The sequence below is a fragment of the Panulirus ornatus genome, chromosome 42, assembly GCF_036320965.1.
Source record: "Panulirus ornatus isolate Po-2019 chromosome 42, ASM3632096v1, whole genome shotgun sequence".
Lineage (NCBI taxonomy): Eukaryota > Metazoa > Arthropoda > Malacostraca > Decapoda > Palinuridae > Panulirus > Panulirus ornatus.
Genome location: NC_092265.1, coordinates 24870633 through 24891820, shown reverse-complemented (window position 1 = coordinate 24891820; position 21188 = coordinate 24870633). Strand labels below are relative to the sequence as shown.

General features: G+C 43.0%; 1 protein-coding gene across 3 annotated transcripts in view; it reads left to right on the top strand.

Moving 5' to 3' along the window:
- The window catches only part of LOC139761989 (uncharacterized), a 209179-nt gene that overhangs the window by 11227 nt on the left and 176764 nt on the right, over positions 1-21188 (top strand). The gene's annotated exons all lie outside the window — the stretch shown is intronic.

The following is a 21188-nucleotide window of genomic DNA, read 5'->3' as shown; positions in this document are numbered from 1 at the left end:
TCCTAGATTAACGCCACCTGTTTGTGTACATCTTTACTCCAGAGCCTTGGCTACCTCCTCCTCCTCCTCCTCCTCCTGTGCTATCAATGTTTCATACCCTCTTATTATTTACTCAGACCTTCTCAAGACACTAGACTTGTTACTATGATCATTTTGTGTTACGGAGAGAGAGAGTTTTGCACTCGCGTTCTGTTTGTTGGTTCTGTATATGTAGCACGTCTTGCCCCTTATTTATGTGCACGCCCATCACACATCCCATCTTATACCCACTCCCCATTCATCGACGAGCCTCGGAGGGATGAACAGCTTGGGTTCGATGTGAGCCTCCTGCCCTGTCCCGGGGCTCGAACCTGGGCCCATTAGATTGGTGGATCACGTCACGAACCATGCGCTCCTCTCCCTACACATTGCTGGTATTTTTTTTCTATTAAACCTGTGTTACATAATCTAAGGGGATGACAGTCCCTATGTTCCTTTACCTGTCACGAAATTACATTTTCTCTTCCTTCATGATAATGATGTATGACCAATACTGTGTAAGAACAGTTGTTGAAAAGATGCCGGTTGTACAGTTGAACTCTTGTACAGTTAAGCTTTTGATGACGGTTATACAGTTAAGCTTTTGTAAAAGCCAATAGGCTTGTGCAAGGAGGGTGTCAGATATTATGTTCCACTGTGTGTGTGTGTATGTGTGTGTGTGCCCGTTTGTATGAACCAGCTCACCAGTTTCGCTTCACCATGTGATGCAGTACATCTATTTTCAGTTTTGTTATCACGTTGATAACAAGCCATGAAGTGGCTTAGCTTAGAGTACAATAAAGATTCTATAAAAAAAAAAAAAGAGAAACGTATACAAAGATAGTGTCAGATTGTTTTATTTAGTTTTGAACTCTGTGGTCAACTGTGATGGCCAGATTTCCTCGCATTGATGATATGATAGATGCTCAGTATATGTAATTGAATCGTATACATCTTCCAACCTGGAATTGCCTTAGTTTTTATATATCATGCATAAACCTTATACAGCATTTGTGCTGGATGAGGAGGGACAGTATTGCCGTCTTAATACAGTATACTTAAAGCATTTGTAGCATCGTCTACGGCCCAGAAGTGAGTTGCACTGACAGAATCGCACCCCACCCCAACCGCCCCACCTTTGTATTGATATGTTTTCGTGAGTTCGTGTGTACTGTAACGAAACGTGATATTTTCTCGCTAACATCTAGCGTTGTATTGATACTTCCAGTCATATCTGTTTCCGCATTTATATCATTCCGTGTTTTTCGATAATATTATTTCTGTTGCGCACCGATACATTTGCGTTAGCTTCCGTCACTAGCGTGTGTATCATGTGGATGTGCTGCCGTACATTTACCCGTGGAGATCAGTCCAGATGAAGTGACGTGTGAGGCATGTTTGTACGGACTTCTCCGTCAGGCTGGTTCTCATATAAGTCGTAATGCTTCCGAGATCAGTCAACATTGGTCCAGTACGATGAGAGACATATTCCATCTGTTGTTTGCCTTCGGAATTTGGAATCTAAAAAGTCTCGCCTTCGTATAGGACCCGTATAAGTCTGACCTGACCCCCAGGTGGGTATTTTGTAAGTTAGGACAGAGCATTTTAGTATTCATGTCTTCTGTATATCTGCCGTCATTTGCTTGGGTCTCAGAGAGATACTTAAAAGAAAAAAAAAAACGTTCACTTTATACATTATTCATGGCATCATTATACAATGGCAGTTCATGATTTATTCAGTTTTATCAAATGTAGCAGGTATTGTTTGTGGTATAACAGGTTTTTACACTATGGAGCACCAGTCCTGCACGCCCCTTGAAGGTGTGACTTGCCACGACCAGACTGGCTAAGATTTTTAGTTTTCCTTTAAGTAAGAACAGCAAGCTGTGTTTGCACGGTGATAGAGCAGAATTTTCTTCTTTTCTTTCTTACACAGGGAATACTATTTTGCCCCATTTTTACATTTTTTTTTTGTTTTTTTTTTTTGTCATTGCATTGTAGGGAGTCCTAGTGAAACACCACATTATAAGGGGCCCTGATATAACACTGCATCAGCGTGGGTGTCGTCTTGAAACATTTAAGTGAACACAAAAAAAAAAAGGGTTGGATCCTCTTCGCTAACGTGATCACACAAAAAAGAAGGGTTGGATCCTCTTCGCTGTGATGCTTCAGATTTGACTCTTTTCTATATAACTGTGTCTGAGTTGTCACTCAGTCAGCTACGTCAGTTCTTTATCATGGTTCAGGTGTCTTCATAATTCAGGAAATATTACAGAAAAGAGTTTTGTAGACTTGTTGTGGACATTATCGAAATAAGCAATCCAACTACCACAATAGATTAGCATTGAGTCCTACTGTTGGACGGCATTGATGTATAGATGTATATGCTCGTGTCGTAGATTGCTTATCTTGATAATGTCCACAACACGTCTGCAGAACTCTTTTCTGTAATATTTCCTGAAATATGAAGACACCTGAACCATGATCAAGAACTGACGTAGCTGCTGCTGACTGAGTGACAACAACACAGACACAGTTATATAGAAAAGAGTCAAATCTGAAGAATCACAGCGAAGAGGATCCAACCCTTCTTTTTGTGTGATCACGTCAGAGTTGCCGCTGCTCATATCATAGCCTGGGTTCACCCTAGTGTTTTGTTCTGCCATTTTTGGCTTGACTGTAAGCACTTCAAACAGTTTTTCCTCTGGTTCCTGTATAGCACATTGTTAAGTATACACACGATGCAGTGACATGTCGATTGAAATTGTTTTTCCTCTAATATTTATATATATATATATATATATATATATATATATATATATATATATATATATATATATATATATATATATATATATAGACGACCAGTATATTATACTACAACCTTGTATGTCATCAGAGGTGAAGTACAGAGGAAGGATTACAAATTAAATCTATTGATTGAATTACAAACACAATGACGCGGTTCATCACCTGAGACTTCACGTATGGATTGATCAATTGGGTTTGACAAATATGACCGGTCAATCTGTGGTAGTTACCCTCAAGTGGTTAGGTTAATGGGGTGATAGTTGAATGGTTTAGATAATTTATAGATATATCTTAATGAAACATTATTATCAATATTGTTATTATTATTATTTTTTATTATTATTATTATTATCATGTTATTATTATTATTGTTATTATTATTATTATTATTATTATTATTATTATTATTATTATTATTATTATTATTATTGTCATCAGTTATTATTATTATTATTATTATTATTATTATTATTATTATTATTAAAAAGCCTCAGTCATAATCAGCAGGCCTCACTGATGCGAAACCTTGAATGAACGAAGGAAGGATTGACAGACGCTGAGGACAGATAACCAAACACGACCCCGATGGGTGTACGTTACCAGGAAGGTTGGTAAGTCTCTCAGTAAGTTCATAGGAAGGTACAGTATACTCCTCGGGACGGGATGTGAGAGTCCCAGACATCACTTCAACATTTAAGTCCCTGTAGTTGTCATTCCCTGCGAACTGACGGAAGATCTTCACTTAACGAATCCATAATGAAAAGAAATGTGTCAACTTGTTTTGACAGAAATGACAGTATCCAGCGTTCCTTATTAACACAATAACCAATGGATTGCTCTTAACATAATTAATTAACTTCACCAGCGATGATTGCTGTGTAACACAGTTCGTAGAGAAAGAATGAAAAAGCAATGGCGGACACAAGGAGTTTTATATTTGTAAAATCTTGTGTTAAATATTGCACTGCAATATATATATATATATATATATATATATATATATATATATATATATATATATATATATCACATGGGATAGAGAGAATTGAAACGTTGTGGTATACTGGGGTCGACGTGCTCTCAATGGTCTGAACCAGGGAACGTGAGTCGGCCTGGGGAATCCATGGTAAGGTCTGTGGGGCCTGGTTGTGGATCTTTAGCTGTGGATTTTGTGCATCACACATGACAGCCAGAGACTGAGTGTGAGATATATATATATATATATATATATATATATATATATATATATATATATATATATATATATATAATTTATTTATTCATTTATTGTACTTATTCGCTGTCTCCGCGTTTGCGAGGTAGCGCAAGGAAACAGACGAAAGAATGGCCCAACCCACCCGCATACACATGTATTTAGATAAACGCCCACACACGCACATATACATAACTATACATTTCAGCGTATACATACACAGACATATACATATATACACATGTACACACTCATACTTGCTGCCCCCATCCATTCCCATCGCCACCCCGCCACACAGGAAACGGCAAACCCCCCCTCTTTCGCGCGCGCGCGCGAGGTAGCGCCAGAAAAGACAACAAAGGCCACATTAGTTCACACTCAGTCTCTAGCTGTCATGTATAATGCACCGAAACCACAGCTCCCTTTCCACATCCAGGTCCTACAAAACTTTCCATAGTCTACACCAGACGCTTCACATGCCCTGATTCAATTCATTGACAGCACATCGACCCCGGTATATATATATATATATATATATATATATATATATATATATATATATATATATATATATATATATATATATATTAGCTGCCTTACACAGTAAATAAAGGGGGAAAGGGGTGAAGTTTGTATTATACCACGAGTCATATATAAACTTTGGATTGTTTGCAGTAGCAAGGTGCGTCATACACGTACGGAGGAAAAGATTTGCTTCGTTGGCTGGTTTCGTGAAGGGAAGGAAAAGTTCATGTAAAAGACGATATCTGTACGTCCAGTTTGAGTCATAGTTTGTTCAGTAAGACAGCGCTATGTCGTTCCTGTGTCTGTGTGTCTGTCTGTTTATACCCTATGCACTCTCCCTGCCTCTGGTATAACCAGGTGGTTTACTTAAGCAGTCCCCACTGTATAACCAGGCCTATCATAATGCCAGCCATCCTTACACACACACACACACACACACAGTTTAAGAGATGGGAGGGTGGACATACCTCCCTTCCCGTACAGTATAGATAGGTAATGACAATCAGTCATCTGAAACATTACCCTTCGTCCTCATACATACATACATACATACATACGTACGAACATACATACATACATAGATACATACACACATACGTACATACATACATACATACATACATACATACATACATACATACATACATACATACATACACATACATACGTACAAACATACATACATACATACATACATACATACATACATACATACATACACATACATACGTACAAACATACATACATACATACATACATACATACATACATACATACATACATACATACGTACAAACATACATACGTACAAACATACATACATACACATACATACGTACAAACATACATACATACATACATACATAGATACGTACAAACATACATACGTCAGATTATGGTACTTTAGGTGTGTGTTATTTAAGGTCACATGTAAAGTGGGTTTTATCAGGTAAGTGTGGGAGGGAGAGGACCATTCCTTGTTGCACCACAGGAGGACCAGATGCTGGCCTTCAGATGGTCTGTCCACGTGTTATCCTCTGACATGATCTTCGACCTTCGTGAAGATAACAGGTCGCCTGCCTCCCCCCGCTTACTGGCTCCCCCGCTCACTGGCTCCCCCCGCTCACTGGCTCCCCCGCTCACTGGCTCCCCCCGCTCACTGGCTCCCCCGCTCACTAGGCTCCCCCGCTCACTGGCTCCCCCGCTCACTGGCTCCCCCGCTCACTGGCTCCCCCCCGCTCACTGGCTCCCCCCGCTCACTGGCTCCCCCCGCTCACTGGCTCCCCCGCTCACTGGCTCCCCCGCTCACTGGCTCCCCCCGCTCACTGGCTCCCCATGTTCGTTGATTACGAGGATCTTAAGAGGTTGCTCGACGTTATTTCTGCCAGTGTTTTTACTCTTTATTTTTAAGGGCGATGCTGAAAGGCGACAACTTATTAGACCTGGAGGACCACATGTACAGTGTACAGGGGTCCACGTGAAGCTTTAGTATTCGTTGGTGGGCGTGTTGAGGTCACAGATGGTGTCAGCTTGTTGAGGTCACAGATGGTGTCAGCTTGATGAGGTCACAGATGGTGACAGCTTGATGAGGCCACAGATGGTGACAGCTTGATGAGGTCACAGATGGTGTCAGCTTGATGAGGTCACAGATGGTGTCAGCTTGATGAGGTCACAGATGGTGTCAGCTTGATGAGGTCACATGGTGTCAGCTTGATGAGGTCACAGATGGTGACAGCTTGATGAGGCCACAGATGGTGACAGCTTGATGAGGTCACAGATGGTGTCAGCTTGATGAGGTCACAGATGGTGACAGCTTGATGAGGTCACAAATGGTGACAGCTTGATGAGGTCACAGATGGTGACAGCTTGATGAGGTCACAGATGGTGTCAGCTTGATGAGGCCACAGATGGTGTCAGCTTGATGAGGCCACAGATGGTGACAGCTTGATGAGGCCACAGATGGTGTCAGCTTGATGAGGCCACAGATGGTGACAGCTTACATTTGTAAGGCTAGTGGATGAGTTCTGAGTAACTACCTTTTTCTTCCTGGTCAATTTGATGGTTTCCCCCATTAATAAACAGAGACGCTGTTCAGGTCGAGAGTAATTAGCTTGGACATTACAAAGAAACCAGATCTTGAAATCTGGCGAAGGTCACAGTACAGACCAATCTTAAATTACAGAGAGACCAGACCTAGAAATATGAGTGAGGGTTACTTACTAACCTGGCATTTATATCACGGGTTTTCTGAGTGTGAATTAGTCAGCTAAATAGAAGTGGAATGTGAAAGTCTCCTTAAAAATTGTACCCTTGAATAGCGAGACCTGACTGTGATGATGTGGCAAGTCGGATATCTTGTGCACTAGCAGAAGGTTAAGTTATAATGACTGGGGGGGATGGGGGGTCTTATTTTGCTGCAGAACACAGTGTCTCGTGAGCATTACACCGGAGTAACACACCTGTTTGCCCTACTTCTTGCTGGATAGAGTGTTACAGCGGTGGGAAAACTGTTGCACTGGAAGAGTAACGTCCGCCATTAATCTTGCATGTTTTCACTTTTCCACAGTCAGGTAGCAGATGTGGGTATCATCCTCAAACATGTTCATTACCTGGCCATCTTCACACGAAGTGTCAGACGTCCCCTCGAAATATAAAGTGATTTTCAGAGCGTGCGAACGTCGCTAGTTGGTTATAGTCATCACATAGTTGTACCTGAAGCACTCACCACCTGCCTGTACTGTGCATTAATGTCACACTCTCTAGGTAGACGACGTGAAATGAATACATCACGGCAGTAGCTTTACCTAGGATCAGAAACCGCGACCCCACGCCACCATATTCCTGTGGGTATGCACTCAGATACATGCATTCTTGTACCTAAAAAGTTACCAGATATGTTGATATCACTAAGGTTGTATGTTACCATGTGTGAAGTTATTAATAAACACATTAAGTTTTCTGTCTTGATGTTCCTGCCTTGCGTAAGTCCACGAGGCGCTGTCGCACTCATAAGACCATTTAGCTCTGAACAGAAGTTTAAGAATACACTGCCCAGGTGTGTGTGAAGTGTACCAGACCAGCCAGGCTGTGTGGGCCTGAGGGCTGCGGCTTCCAACGGTTTGGTCGACCAGCGACCCAACCCAGGTTCCTGGGCTATGTAGGTGAAGAGTCCAGAAGACACCACCAGAGTACCAGCTCAACCTGTGGAAAAAGAAGAAGTAGAAAACACAGGTTACGAGTTCCCTCATTATGTCATGAAGGTCACCGCCCAAATTTTTAGGTATAAATATAAAATGTAAAAAAATATTGCCTTTCAGAGAGAAGTTTATGATGTGCACCTACTTTGGTCGCTCCATTCAGCGAGGAATTTTTATAGCTTTTCCTTTCGTGTTTCTAGGTCACAAGCAAATATCAGACAGAATACTACTGTAGAGAATATCAGACAGAATACTACTGTAGAGAATATCAGACAGAATACTACTGTAGAGAATATCAGACAATACTGCTGTAGAGAATATCGAAGGTGTGTGTCACGTATCTACACATGAGTCTTGATCAGTGTCTGGAGGAGGCGAGGATAGTTTCTACCATCATCTTAGGCTGGGTTGTTGTCTTCCACTATTATTATATCAACACCTCCAGGTGACCAGGAGGAACCATTATGATCTCACTATTTTCCTCTGCATTTCTTTCATGCTGTCAGTTTGTGCTTAACTTTTTTTTTTTTCATACAATCATCATAACCAGATCTATTCAAAATCTCTTGTGTGTTGTCTTATGAAAATCACCTTCTCTAGTTTGACATGAGTTACATATATTTAAATGTTACAAGCAGTTATCGTGGAAATTATCATGTAAGTCTTTCACGCACTTTAGTTGTGGTGATTGACACTGAGCTGATAAGAATAATCTAATGTACAACTCAACAGCTTTTTTTTTTAGTCTAAATATTCCGTAACAACATCAGTTTTAAGGCTTTCATTTAAATTGATATACTCAAAAACAAAGTCACAAAGTCAGTAATCGGCTGTTGATTTGTCCTAAAAAATAAGAGTAATTAACTTTTCCTTTAAGAGATTTTGAAGTTTTCAGTACGTAGCAAGACACACACACAGACACACACACACACACACACACACACACACACACATGTATGTATGTATCGAGTTCTCAGATTGTACGTGGAGGTGATGATAACCCCACAAGCCACACTTAACAAGGTTGTATCAGCAGACGGAGGGACTAGTACAACACCTTCTTCATAATACAACCTTGCCGTAGATGTCTTCTTGCTCGCGGTATAACCACTTTCTCGCAGAGTTCGGTTCCAATTGACAGTGTTGTAATGTAACCCCCTGGCCCTCCTCCTCACGGGGCTGTGCTACAGTCAGTAGCAGGGTAGTGATGAACTCCTGTGGTGGAAGAAGTTCTTTGACGAGATTATACTCTAATGGCACAACCGCACAGAAGGTAGCTACGAGGTATAGCAGACCAGCCAGGTTATGGGGGATATGTGCGGCTTCCAACAGCTTGGTCGACCAACGACCCAACCCCAAGATTCTGGACTCGGCCCAGGCTGTGGGGGGTAGAAGACCCCCGACCACTTCACCAGGTATTCAACTGATGACTTTGCACTCACAGCAAAACAAGCAGAGTCCGACAATCCTTATATGTGTGTGTGTGTGTGTTAGTGGTGTGTGTGGCGTGTGTGTTGTACGTGTTTATATTGTGAACAGAAGAAAGTACACTTGTATGAGCAGCGCCCGAGTGATCAGCGCCGGACGCCTGTGAACATGACGTGTCTTGCCCTACCAGACAGGGGTGACTGGCTCAGGTGAAGTGTAACACACACGACAGTAGTAAGGAAGGTAAAGACTTTAGCTTTGATTCCCAGTCATTCATCTCCTCTCGCACTGTGTAGGTCTCTACTGGTCACCAGAGGAGGGGGGAAGACGGGGTGGCAGTTAACCATGAGGGCAGCGACGAGTGTGTGTGTGTGTAGTGTAGCGAGCAAATGTACTGCAGGGAGTTCATTTAGATTGCTGAGGGAAGAGGAAGATCCCCACATGATGAGACGAGGGTAGCAGTAGTGTGTGTGTGTGTGTGTGTGTGTGTGTGTAAGACTGTCTGGAAGGGTAAAGGACCTTGATTTGATTCTTGTGTATTATGAAGGTAAAGGACCTTGATTTGATTCCTATTAATTATAGACACACATTTAGTGTATTAGATGTACGTGATTGGTCTAACTGATATAGATCTACAGCTCCATGGCCTCTTTTACAGGACTCCTACAGATTCAAAGGAATGCCTCCGTCAGGAGGAGGGTAATAATGGACACTTTTAGAGCAAGATGTTTTCCTCAGCGAGGCTGTACTCCTTTCCATCTATTGACGATGATGCAGTTTTACTGAAGGTGACTTGTCCCCCGCGGCGTAACCTAATACAGGTAGATTCTAGCAATACCTGTATATAGAAATATAGAAACTCACTATGTGCCCTAGTGTCCCCTCCATCTTTATGGGGATCCCACAGCACTCAGGAAGGTGGCTGCATCCGCTACGTGACACCATAGGGCTCAGAGTGTAGTGATGTTGTGTATTCGTCTACGTGCAGAGCAGTTGAGCAGTAAGTAGACGGTGTCTCCGTTGTGGTGGTTACATTATGGGTATGAAGGATTGTGTAGTGTTATGAGGGATGGGTTATGTCCGTACTGTACACTCTTGTACGTCTGGGGAGTGTGGTTTCAAATGTGTGTACGTAAGTCTGGTGGGATGGTGTGTTTAAGACTGAGTTGGTAGGGCAGTTGTTTAGTGCTTGTCGGGTCATCTTAAGTGTTCCTGTGTTTCCTCTATGTTGCGTTTGTGAGGAGTGAGGGGATCTGTGAGTAGAAGTTGCTGAAGTATGAATAAGGGACACAGATCAGAAAGTACGAAAGAGGGTGTATGTGGTGGAAATAAAATGCTCGAGGACAATGTGTGGTGTGAGGAGAGTCGCTCGTGTAAGAAATGATAAGGTAAGAGAGAGATGGTGATAAGAAGAGTGTGGCTGAGAGAGCTGAAGATTGATGTGTTGAAATGCTTTGAATGGTTGGAGAGGTGAGTAAGGAGAGGCTGACTAAGAGGGTATTCATGTCAGAGGTGAAAGGGACAAGGAGGAGAAGGAGACCGGACTGGAGATGGAAGGATAGAGTGAAAGATGTTTCGAGATGTCGGGTCCTGAACATGCAGGAAGGTGTGATGTATGCACGGGATAAAGTGATGTGGCATACGGGGCAACATACTGCTAGTAGGATGAACCAGGGTATTTGAAGGTCAGGGGAGAGGGAACCACAGAAAAGTTTATGACGCCTTGGTGTGCATAGGGGGCTCTGGTTGCGGTCGGTGTTATATATATATATATATATATATATATATATATATATATATATACTGGAGATAGGAGAGTAAGGAAACTACCCACAGTCTGCAGCATGGCGCAACAGGTGGCTAATAGGGTTGGGAGACCGAGGCTGGAATCCCTCCCTCCCTCGCATTGTCACTTTCTAAAAGAGGGAGCAGAAGGAGCCAGGCGAGTGGTCCTTGAAGGCTCAGACTAGGGTGTATAAATGAGCGGGGATGAGAAGAAGGGAGAGCCTGGGGATGTGTCTTGGGAAGAGCAACCTGGATGTTCTGGCTCTGAGTGAAAATTAAGCTTATGGAGAATGTCCGAGGGGCGAAGTCTGGAGTGAGTGTGATTGTGAGAAGAAAGGGAGAGGTGTTGCTTGTGATGAAGGATGAGTTGTGAGAATGTGTCAAAGAACGTAAAGAAGTGAGTTCTACACTGTTCTGAGTGAGAATGTATGAATAGTTTACAAGAAGTAAGTGAGTGTCAGTAATTACGCACCAGGTGGCAAAAGGAGAGAAGAGATGTGAACCTTTTGTGAGAAGTTTTGATACAAGAGATCAAGTCGTATTGGAGGGGGAGTTAGATGGAAAAGTGGGTGATGTAGCAGTTGAGGGAGAACGAGGAATGGCGTACCTGGTGTAATTGAAAATGGTGAACTAGTTGTCCAGTTGTGTGCTGAAGAAGGCTGGATAACTGGTAATACCTAGTTAAGAAATTAATAATATTGCATACATAAGTATGCTTAGGTAATGCGGGAGGGATCAGTGGGCAATTATTAACAAGGGTGTAAAGGCGAGACTTGTTGGGGGAGCTGGCGAGATGCCTGGTCACTTTTTCGTAGGGGCATGTGTGACAGTTTGTATCGGTTTTAGGAAAAGAGGAAATGACATGACTGGGAGAAAGTATTGAAAGTGAGTGAGCCTGGAAGTACAGGGTTGTGTGTAGACCTTCCTGTAGTTTTCCCTGACCCCTTCATATGACCTGGTTCAGCTTATTGACGGCACGTTACTCCCATTAATTACATCGCTTCAGTTTCCTCTGTCCTAAGCACACCTCTCACCCCGTCTTACTCTCCTGACTCCAGCACCTCAAAAGCCTCTTCCACCTCTTTTTATCTCATCAGTTTTTCTTTTTCCCTTACTCTCTCCACTTCAGCCATGTTAGATCCTCTTGATTACTAGTTCCTCTTCACTCATCCTCTCTATATTTCCAAACTTAGATTTTAGCACACCTTGCTCAGGTCTCTCAATCACATTGCGCATACTACCACTCCTTCCTCTCACGGAATCAACCCTCCTCACACCACATGTTGTCTTCACCCGTTTCATATCCAAGACATCCACCCTCTTCCGTTCCTTTTGCATCCAGTAACCGGAATTTCTCATCCATACAGTACTGTCAGGACTACTGTACCATGAACCATGTCTATCTTTCCCTGACAGCCATTGACTATCCTTCCACGTGCTCCTCACTCCACCCAGGACGATTGTCCTCTCCCTCACCCCATGACTCACTTCATCTACCATGACTCCACTGCCAGGTACCTGAAGCACTCCACTCCCTCCCAGATCTACCCCTACAAACTGTCGCTCAACCTCATTCTGCCTCGCACCCCCTTGATCCACCTCATTACCTTATTTTTGTTCTCATTTACCCTCAGAATTCTCCTCTCTCACACTCACACTCCCGAACTCTGTCACCAATTTCTAAAGTTTGATCCGTGAGTCTTGAACCAGAGCTGTGTAATCTCCAGACAGCAACTGACTCACCGCCACTACAGCTGTGTTCATCTCCAAACAACATCTGACTCACCTAGTTGGGCCACACCACCCCGAGCATACTGTAGACTTGCCCCCATCTTCGCATTCGCCTGTCACCACATTAAACAGCCATGGTGACAGTACGCGCTTTTGGCGTAGACCCACCGTCACTTGGAGCCACTCATGCTTTACTCTCCCGATGAAAGCTCCTAACTGCATTTAGCAGCTCTCGTTCTACACCAGATATTGGTAACCCCAGCCACAAAGCTTCTCTGTCAGTCAGTCCTATCAGACGCTTTCTCCAGGTCCATAAATGGCACATCTAAACCCCTCTCTTCAACAGTTTCTCGCAGACATTTCTCAAAGCATACACCTGAGCCCGTCATCTTCTACCACTTCCGAAACCAACTTGCTTCCACCTAATACGATGCTCTGGGCATGTCACACCATCCTATCAATCAGCATTTTCACATACGCCTTACCAGTTATACTTCGAGCATTCACCTTCATCCCTCTTGCCTTAAGCAGTGGCACTTTACAGGCATTCTAATCCCCAGGCACCTCATCTTCAACCAAACATCCGTTAAAAAGCCAAACTAACCAGTGAACAACAATGCTATAACCTTCTTGACAAACTCATCTTCAGTCCCATCCACTCCTGCTGCTATGCCACACTTGATTCTATGCAAGGCTTTCACCACCTCTTCTCTTTTCACCGAACTATTCGCCACCAATCTTTACATGTGCGCTCTTGCCAAACACTGTAAAATCACTACTCTGTCATCAAACACATTTAACATTCCTTCAAAATACTCGCCCAGTCTCTTTTTTCACATCTTATTTGCATTTAGATACTTCCTTATGTGCTGCCCTTCTTGATGCTCCTATTTGTACCCTTGCACACACCTTCTTCCAAAGCATTTGGTAATCTCTCACACGATCTCTCATTTGTCCTCTTTTTCATCCCCTGCATCTCCCTCTTGACTTCCTGCCACATCGTCTTGTATACTTCCCAATCACTGGCTCAGTTTGGGACTGACGTGTGAATCCTTTCCGGATATAATGTGAGGTAGGGATGTGACATTGTGAGGTAGGGATGTGGCGTGATGAGGTAGGGATGTGACGGTATGATGTAAGAACTTGACGTTCTGGGGTAGAGACGTGACGTTATGAGGTAGGGTTGTCAGGTTATGAGGCAGGGAAGTCACGTTATGAGGAAAAGATATCACGTTACATGAGAGGGATATCACGTTATGAGGTATAGATGTAACGTTATGAGGTATTGATGTGACATTGTGAGGTATAGGTATGACGTTATGAGGCAGGGATTTGACGTTCTCTCACTGGCTTTTTGTAGTTCATATTCTCCTCAAACACCTACTTCACTGGTCCGTCTGTATCCAGAGTGCCACTCACTCACTAGGTGTGACCAATGTGACTGTGAGTCAGTGGATTCTTGATGTCGTTGTCGGGGTATGACTGCCACCAAGCAAGTGTTGCATATGCAACTAGCACGAAGGAAACGTGTAACTCAAAGATGAGGAATTTAACCCTGCTCTTGATAAGGATGATTACAGATGCAGATTGGTCATTTTCGTCGGTTGTGCTATTTTAAGAGAGGTCATTCATAAACATTCCTTCATCATGGAGAATAATGCCGTGTGCTAAGTAGTGTAAGAATATTTTTCACATATTTTTTCAGCTTTCGTCCATTTTGCTCTCCACGGATGCCCTTTCATCATCCTCTTGTGCTTTGAATTCACATGTCCCTGGCTTTCCCAGGATCTTGGTCCCTGTGAAACCTTACCCCTTGCTCAGGCAGGTCGTCTCGGTATATTACAGCGTAACTGTGAACATGAGTTTTGATATTTTCGTTCTCCTTTCCCTTTTTTTTATGTAATAATTCAATAACTTTGAATAAATGATTGTCAAACCGTTGAGCCATAAATTTTTATGCTACATTGATATTTTGGTGCAGATTTTTTCATTGACTGTTACGTCCTGTCGTAAATACTTTTACTTTGTATTTTCAAATTAGAAATATTCTTTCCTGCTGGTGTGCGCATGAACCACCCCTGACCAGGATGAGTTATGTGAAGCACTCGTTGTGATGGCTTACCTCACGGGAAACCTGACTCAGTTTTGATGGGGAAAGAACATCTGATAATTGACTTCGATCTTCAGTCGTAGAGGAAAAAAATAAAACGTGAATTATTTACTGTGTTAGGGTACGTTTTATATGATATATAAACCAGAAATGGCCAGGGAAGCCCAGAACTTACATAAATACTCAAAAGATTTTTATTTACCAATTGATTCCAGGACTGAGTTCTTGATTGGCGATAAGATTTTGCAAATGATAAAATTACCCTCTTCTGTCAGTGTTATTTTCTCATACATGATACACGACTAACATTTTAACACGTGTTAGAAATATTATCACCTTTATAATGACTGCGTACTTGTGTGCTAGGACGGGAAAGTGTGTATTACCCCATCTATGATCATATATATATATATATATATATATATATATATATATATATATATATATATATATATATATATATATATATATATATATATGTGTGTGTGTGTGTGTGTGTGTGTGTGTAGTCACTGTCTTTAAGTTTTCCTCACTTCGCTAATATTATTCACTTTACTACTATATCGCTGCGGAAGTAACTCCTCGTATGTCTATCTTGACATTTCGTACACTTTAAGGTAAGAAAATACTCACTGATCACCGTAATGAATTCGGCGAGGGAGCTGTGGTGGTCAGGTGCGACCCTTGATACTGTGTCTGGTGACATTGCTAAGTCAGGGACCGCCATACTTTCCCCGTAAATCATTGGTTCATTTAGTCCAAGGATAGTTCTAATTGGCAGCCCCTTGTGGTCCTGACATGACCTGCGTGTATCGTGAAGTGGGAACAACAAGGTGGTGAGGACCATCAGCCTGTGGGTGTGGCAAGTGGAGAATATCTTCGTCATTGTACTGGGAGGTGAGTCTTGACACACGAACAACATATGGTGGAACTCCTTTCACAACACTTGTGACGTTGTTCTGTGGTTGCAGGTGTTGTTTTGTTAGGTTTCCTCTCAGGTCCATGTGATGGTGGGTTGCTGTGGCTGGCCTCCTACAAGGTGGTAGTCTTGGGCTATTCTCGTTTCAGAGGTTCCAGTCTTTATTACTTTACATTTGTTTTCATAGAATTTTATTAGCCATTTCCCAGACCAGCGCTTACTCCTTTCCAGTTCTTCTTGTGGCCTGTCTCGTTGTGTGTGTGTGTGTGTGTGTGTGTGTGTTTTTGATACATAACTACCATACGAGCACAGAATTCTCTCTCTCTCTCTCTCTCTCTCTCTCTCTCTCTCTCTCTCTCTCTCTCTCTCTCTCTCTCTCTCTCTCTCTCTCTCGGTACGTGGTAATGAATACACTGAGTTATAACTGGACGTAGAAAAGATATGATAAACATGCTCATGAAAACGAGTCCTGCTGGCACGAGAAGCTTGGTTAACTTATATATATATAAGAACAGAGGAGTGAGCCTTAGAGGGTATGTCCTCACTTGGACTACCTTTCCGTTCCTTGTTTTGGAAAATTGTAAACGGGAGGGGAGGATTTCCAGGCCCCCGCTCCCTCCCCTTTTAGTCGCCTTCTACGACACGCAGGGAGTACGTGGGAAGTATTTTTTCTCCCCTATCACCAGGGATAATATATATATATATATATATATATATATACACACATACATGATAGTGTGTGATTATTACTTCTGTGTTGGAGGAGAAAATCTTACACTCGTTTTGCCGTGTCTAATAACCCTGTACATGTAGCGTGTTTTAATTTTATGTAAGCACACACACACACACCCTAGCTTGCGCCAGGTGTGTATGTGTATATGTGTAATTGCATATTTGCACAGTACGGGGAGGGAGTTCTACATTCGTGGGGCCCCCAACACTTGTGTGTATCTGAGGAAATCGCATTTAGATAAACGATCTTTCAGGGAATATAATGAAAGCAAAAGATTCGAATCAAGCAGAAGCCCTTCCCGAGGCTCGTATCCGCACCCCATGCTCTGGCAGTGTTGTAAACTCCGACTGTTATGTTCTAGCAGAGCAGGGTAGACGCTTCTCAACCGCAGTATCGTCCGGCGTTGGCATCACACACACGATTTTGAGAGGAAACCTTATTTTCTTCGTTCGTCCGGAAACGTATTCCGCTTGTCGAGGGCTGCAGCCATGCATGGGTAGACGTAGTGTGTGTGTGTGTGTGTGTTTGTTTGTCACACCCCGTGCTTGCTTGCTTGCTTGCTTGCGTCACCCCCACGGTGTTGCGGTAGTCCGTCCCCTTATGTCATTGGATGATCCCAAGGGAGGTAGGATTATGCAGGGGGTAGTGTGTGTGTGTGACCACCCTTCACATGCTGTGGACGGGGATCAACAGCTTGAAGGCTTGCAGTAGTCAGCTTTGCTGACTTATCCAGATATGGAGGCAAGCTTAACGTGGAAAGACCCCTTTCAGGGTCCCGTCCTTCGAGAGCTGGAGACTGAGAAATGTGGCGAAGTGACTTAAGGGTTCGTGGTGTTCAACCTGGTCGTCCGTAAATATGACGACCTGTTAACTTGCACGCCAGGATTAACGTTCGTCTGACTCCTTTTTCTATATATACTCAGGCGTTGCTTGGGACCAGGTAGGTGAGTATTGTTAGCGTGTGGTCTAACTGCTGGGTGAGGCGAGCCATCGCTTACCATAGTGACTGGCGAGGTTTTGCACACACACACACACACACACACACACACACACATATATATATATATATATATATATATATATATATATATATATATATATATATATATATATATATATGTTTTTCTCCAATACCCTACCGTTGCTGTTGTGGTTAAGCATTAGATATTTTAATTTAGTTTGCTTTACCGCATTCCTTTACGATCTCTCTCTCTCTCTCTCTCTCTCTCTCTCTCTCTCTCTCTCTCTCTCTCTCTCTCTCTCTCTCTCTCTCTCTCTCTCTCTCTCTCATATTCCTCGACTTGAAAGGAAATTGAGCTGAAGAAGTACGCGTGCACAACACTGTGGCCCAAGCGACGCTAAGACATCATTATCAATGTAGAAACCCCTCCTTCCCTCCTCCCTGCCTGCCTCTCTCATCTCACATTTCATTTGGGTGATAGTGCGTCTTTGAAATAGCTTGGCTGGCAGTACGAGAGGTGGGTGTTGGGGAAGAGTAGCGACGCGATGTGCTTGACCAACAGGACGATGTTGAGAAGCGCAAACTTAGAACATCCAGTGGCAGTAGTTCCCATACTGGCATATGGCCAAGTTGCGAATGCGGAACAAGAGGGAGTTGTGAAGTGTACCCAAATGTGATTGTACAGATGGCGTCGTCGCTGCTACAGGCACGGAGAGGGTCTGGTGTTGCCGCCGGGGCCAGGTACTATATAGGTGCTTCTGCCTCATCGTTCTCCCTTCTCCCTCGCCCTCCTTACCCTCTGTAGGGAAACGTCATGTTAGAGAGAGAGAGAGAGAGCATGTGTGTGTGTGTGTGTGTGTGTGTGTGTGTGTGTGTGTGTTTATAAAAAGGTATTATTCAAGCCCGAATGGTTACTAGGAGGGAGTACGTGTCACCTGCGACTGTGGCAGGTGTGGTCGAGTCAAGGTGACATCCACATCTGCTCAAAACTGTGGACAGTTGGAGGGAAGACATTTTGCCGGGCAGAGTGACTAGTTAAGATGTGATGTGTGACGCAGGTCTTCATTCATAACCTGCTGACCAGAGACAACACAAAACATATCAAAAACCTATATAAGAAAAATGTATAATATGTGTGTGTGTGTGTGTGTGTGTGTGTGTGTGTGTGTGTTCGCATGACAGCTAGAGAGTGAGTGTTTGCGAATGAGGCCATTTGTTTATTCGTGTGTACCCGACACACACACACACACACACACACACACACTATGATTTTCATTTATAATCATCCCAGGACCAATCTTTATCAATGAGTCCGTCTTGCCCAGGTCCTTTCTGAAGGACCCTGCAGCTGAAGGCTGCGCTATTTCCAGAAGCAGGGAAGTGTGGGCTCCTTTTGGAGTGAGATGTACATAGAAGAGATGGCACTCCCAGTGAGACAGCTCAGCCTGAGGTGTTTTCACTAGCGGTGTAACCTCGAGTAGGTGGAGCCTGGTAGTACCTACATATATATATATATATATATATATATATATATATATATATATATATATATATATATATATATATATATATATATATTCCGTTCAGTGGGAGGTGTCCGGTAGATGGTCATTGAAGCAGACACAATCCTACGTTGAACAAACTGGTTCAATTAATCGACTGCTGTGTTACCAATTGTTTTAATTCATTGTGTTGATGTTGTAGCCAACGTTAGGTTATAGCCGTGCGAGACACTTCCTATGGTTGTACCAGACGTGTTGTGTGTGGGGGGCGGGGGGGGGGACCTTAGATGTAAGGCATGAGTCACCAACCATCATGACGTAACTGTGTCTCGATTTGAACTAGTGGTTGGTGAGGGCGCTGGTACCACCGCCCTAACCTTAGTAGGGTGAGGGAGCGAACGTTGCAGGTGGCAACACTGTGCTTGCTGGGCCGGGCCCGGCCTGGCCGCTATGGGTACAGCGAACAATTGCGTGTTGGTACCACTGGTCTCCCCCCCCCCCCAGCTCAAGGTCAGGGGAAACGCGAGTCTCCACCATTTTCAGAAACTTTCGCCGTCATCACGTTTTATATTTTCCTCCAGCGGTCTTGTTTCACCGTTTGCTGTGGCAAGCAAGGATGGGGGGGCGGTCGACCAGTTCATGGTGTCAACTACACACTCGGACGTGAATATATATATATATATATATATATATATATATATATATATATATATATATATATATATATATATATATATCTTTTTCGGAATTCCTGTCCGGTGTATATGTAAGAACCTTCGAAAATATGACAGGTATGTACATACCAAGTTTTAACATCTGTTTGACTTAACAAATTTGAACAAAAAATAGATTACGTTTCTTGGAAGATCGTATTCAGACATTTGATAAATGCGTAGACTATATCCCCCTCTCTGTAGGGGAGTGCAACACCTTCATTCCGTAGACAGTTGACCATCCAACATGAAACTGGTAATTATGTTGCATGAGGCATCCCAATTCTCCTCAGTTGTGTTTTGTGAGTTATTTGTACCATCTGGTATGTGTGTGTGTGTGTGTGTGTGCTGTACTTGCTGCAGTCCTATTCCAATGGTTCCTTCCCTTGTTGGCTACTCTCTCTCTCTCTCTCTCTCTCTCTCTCTCTCTCTCTCACCGACCTTGCAGGTCCTCCCGCTTGGGCAGAGCCAGCACTTCATTGACTGTCGGGTTCCCCTTCGTTGCCCAGGTTCCATTTGTTTTCTCGTTGCCTCGGCGACGTGTGGTTTGCTGGCATTTAGTACGTAAACACACATTCTTTACACATAACTCACACGATTATTCCGATGTTAATATCCTGCAGTGAACGCTACGCGCTAGTCGTAGCCCCTTCCTCTTATCAAAATCTCACAGTAGGTACTCGAAGGTACGGAAGTACTAACTTCCTTTCTTAAGGGGAGAAAATGTATTAGAACATATGAAAGAAAACTTATGATACACTTGGCAGCGGCTAGAAATAGTATTATTCATCAAACAAGATATGCGGTGAGCGCTTTATGCTAGCCCAGCCGTTTGGCAAAATCTGGTCGTAGGTACTCTCGTAGGTAGGTAGTTAGGTAGGCACTCTGCTTGAAGAAAAGAGACACTATCCCTCAGCGCCACCCAAGCTTAACTATTCAGCCCACGACCATCAAACAAAACAGACCGTAATGGTATTCCCAGCTAGTGCAGCGATATTCGCGCGGCCAAGAGAATTGCTTGAATACAAACATCACACCAGCGGCAGTTAATAACACCCTCTACCACCAGCATTACCCGGGAATTATTATGAAGGAAGTTATCAGCGACCAAATAATTCTTCAGCGAGTGTGGCGTCAGCCGATCATAACAACTTTTTTTCTCCGTTAATGGAGGTGTTGCAGAGGCCTTAGTAGTTTGGTTTAATGAAGATATACGAACGGCATGAGTAGCCTAACCTAACTTACACCTTAGTTAGTCATCTATATTCGAGCTGAGAATAACATCTGCGGGAGATTAATTGTCATCGGGGAGTATACCAAGGTAGATTCTGAGACAGTTTGTACTAAGATTATCATACTTATCAGTACGTCCTGTGCTTTAAGAATCCAGAATTTGTGGTGCAAATAATGTTACTCAGAGATGAACTCTTATCTCTCTCAAGTAAAGACTTCTCATCCAAAAATTAGCGTATTTATTATTTTTGAAACGTTTTATGTTCTCTTATTTATTTACTTTTAATGTCCTCATCGTATATTTTTATT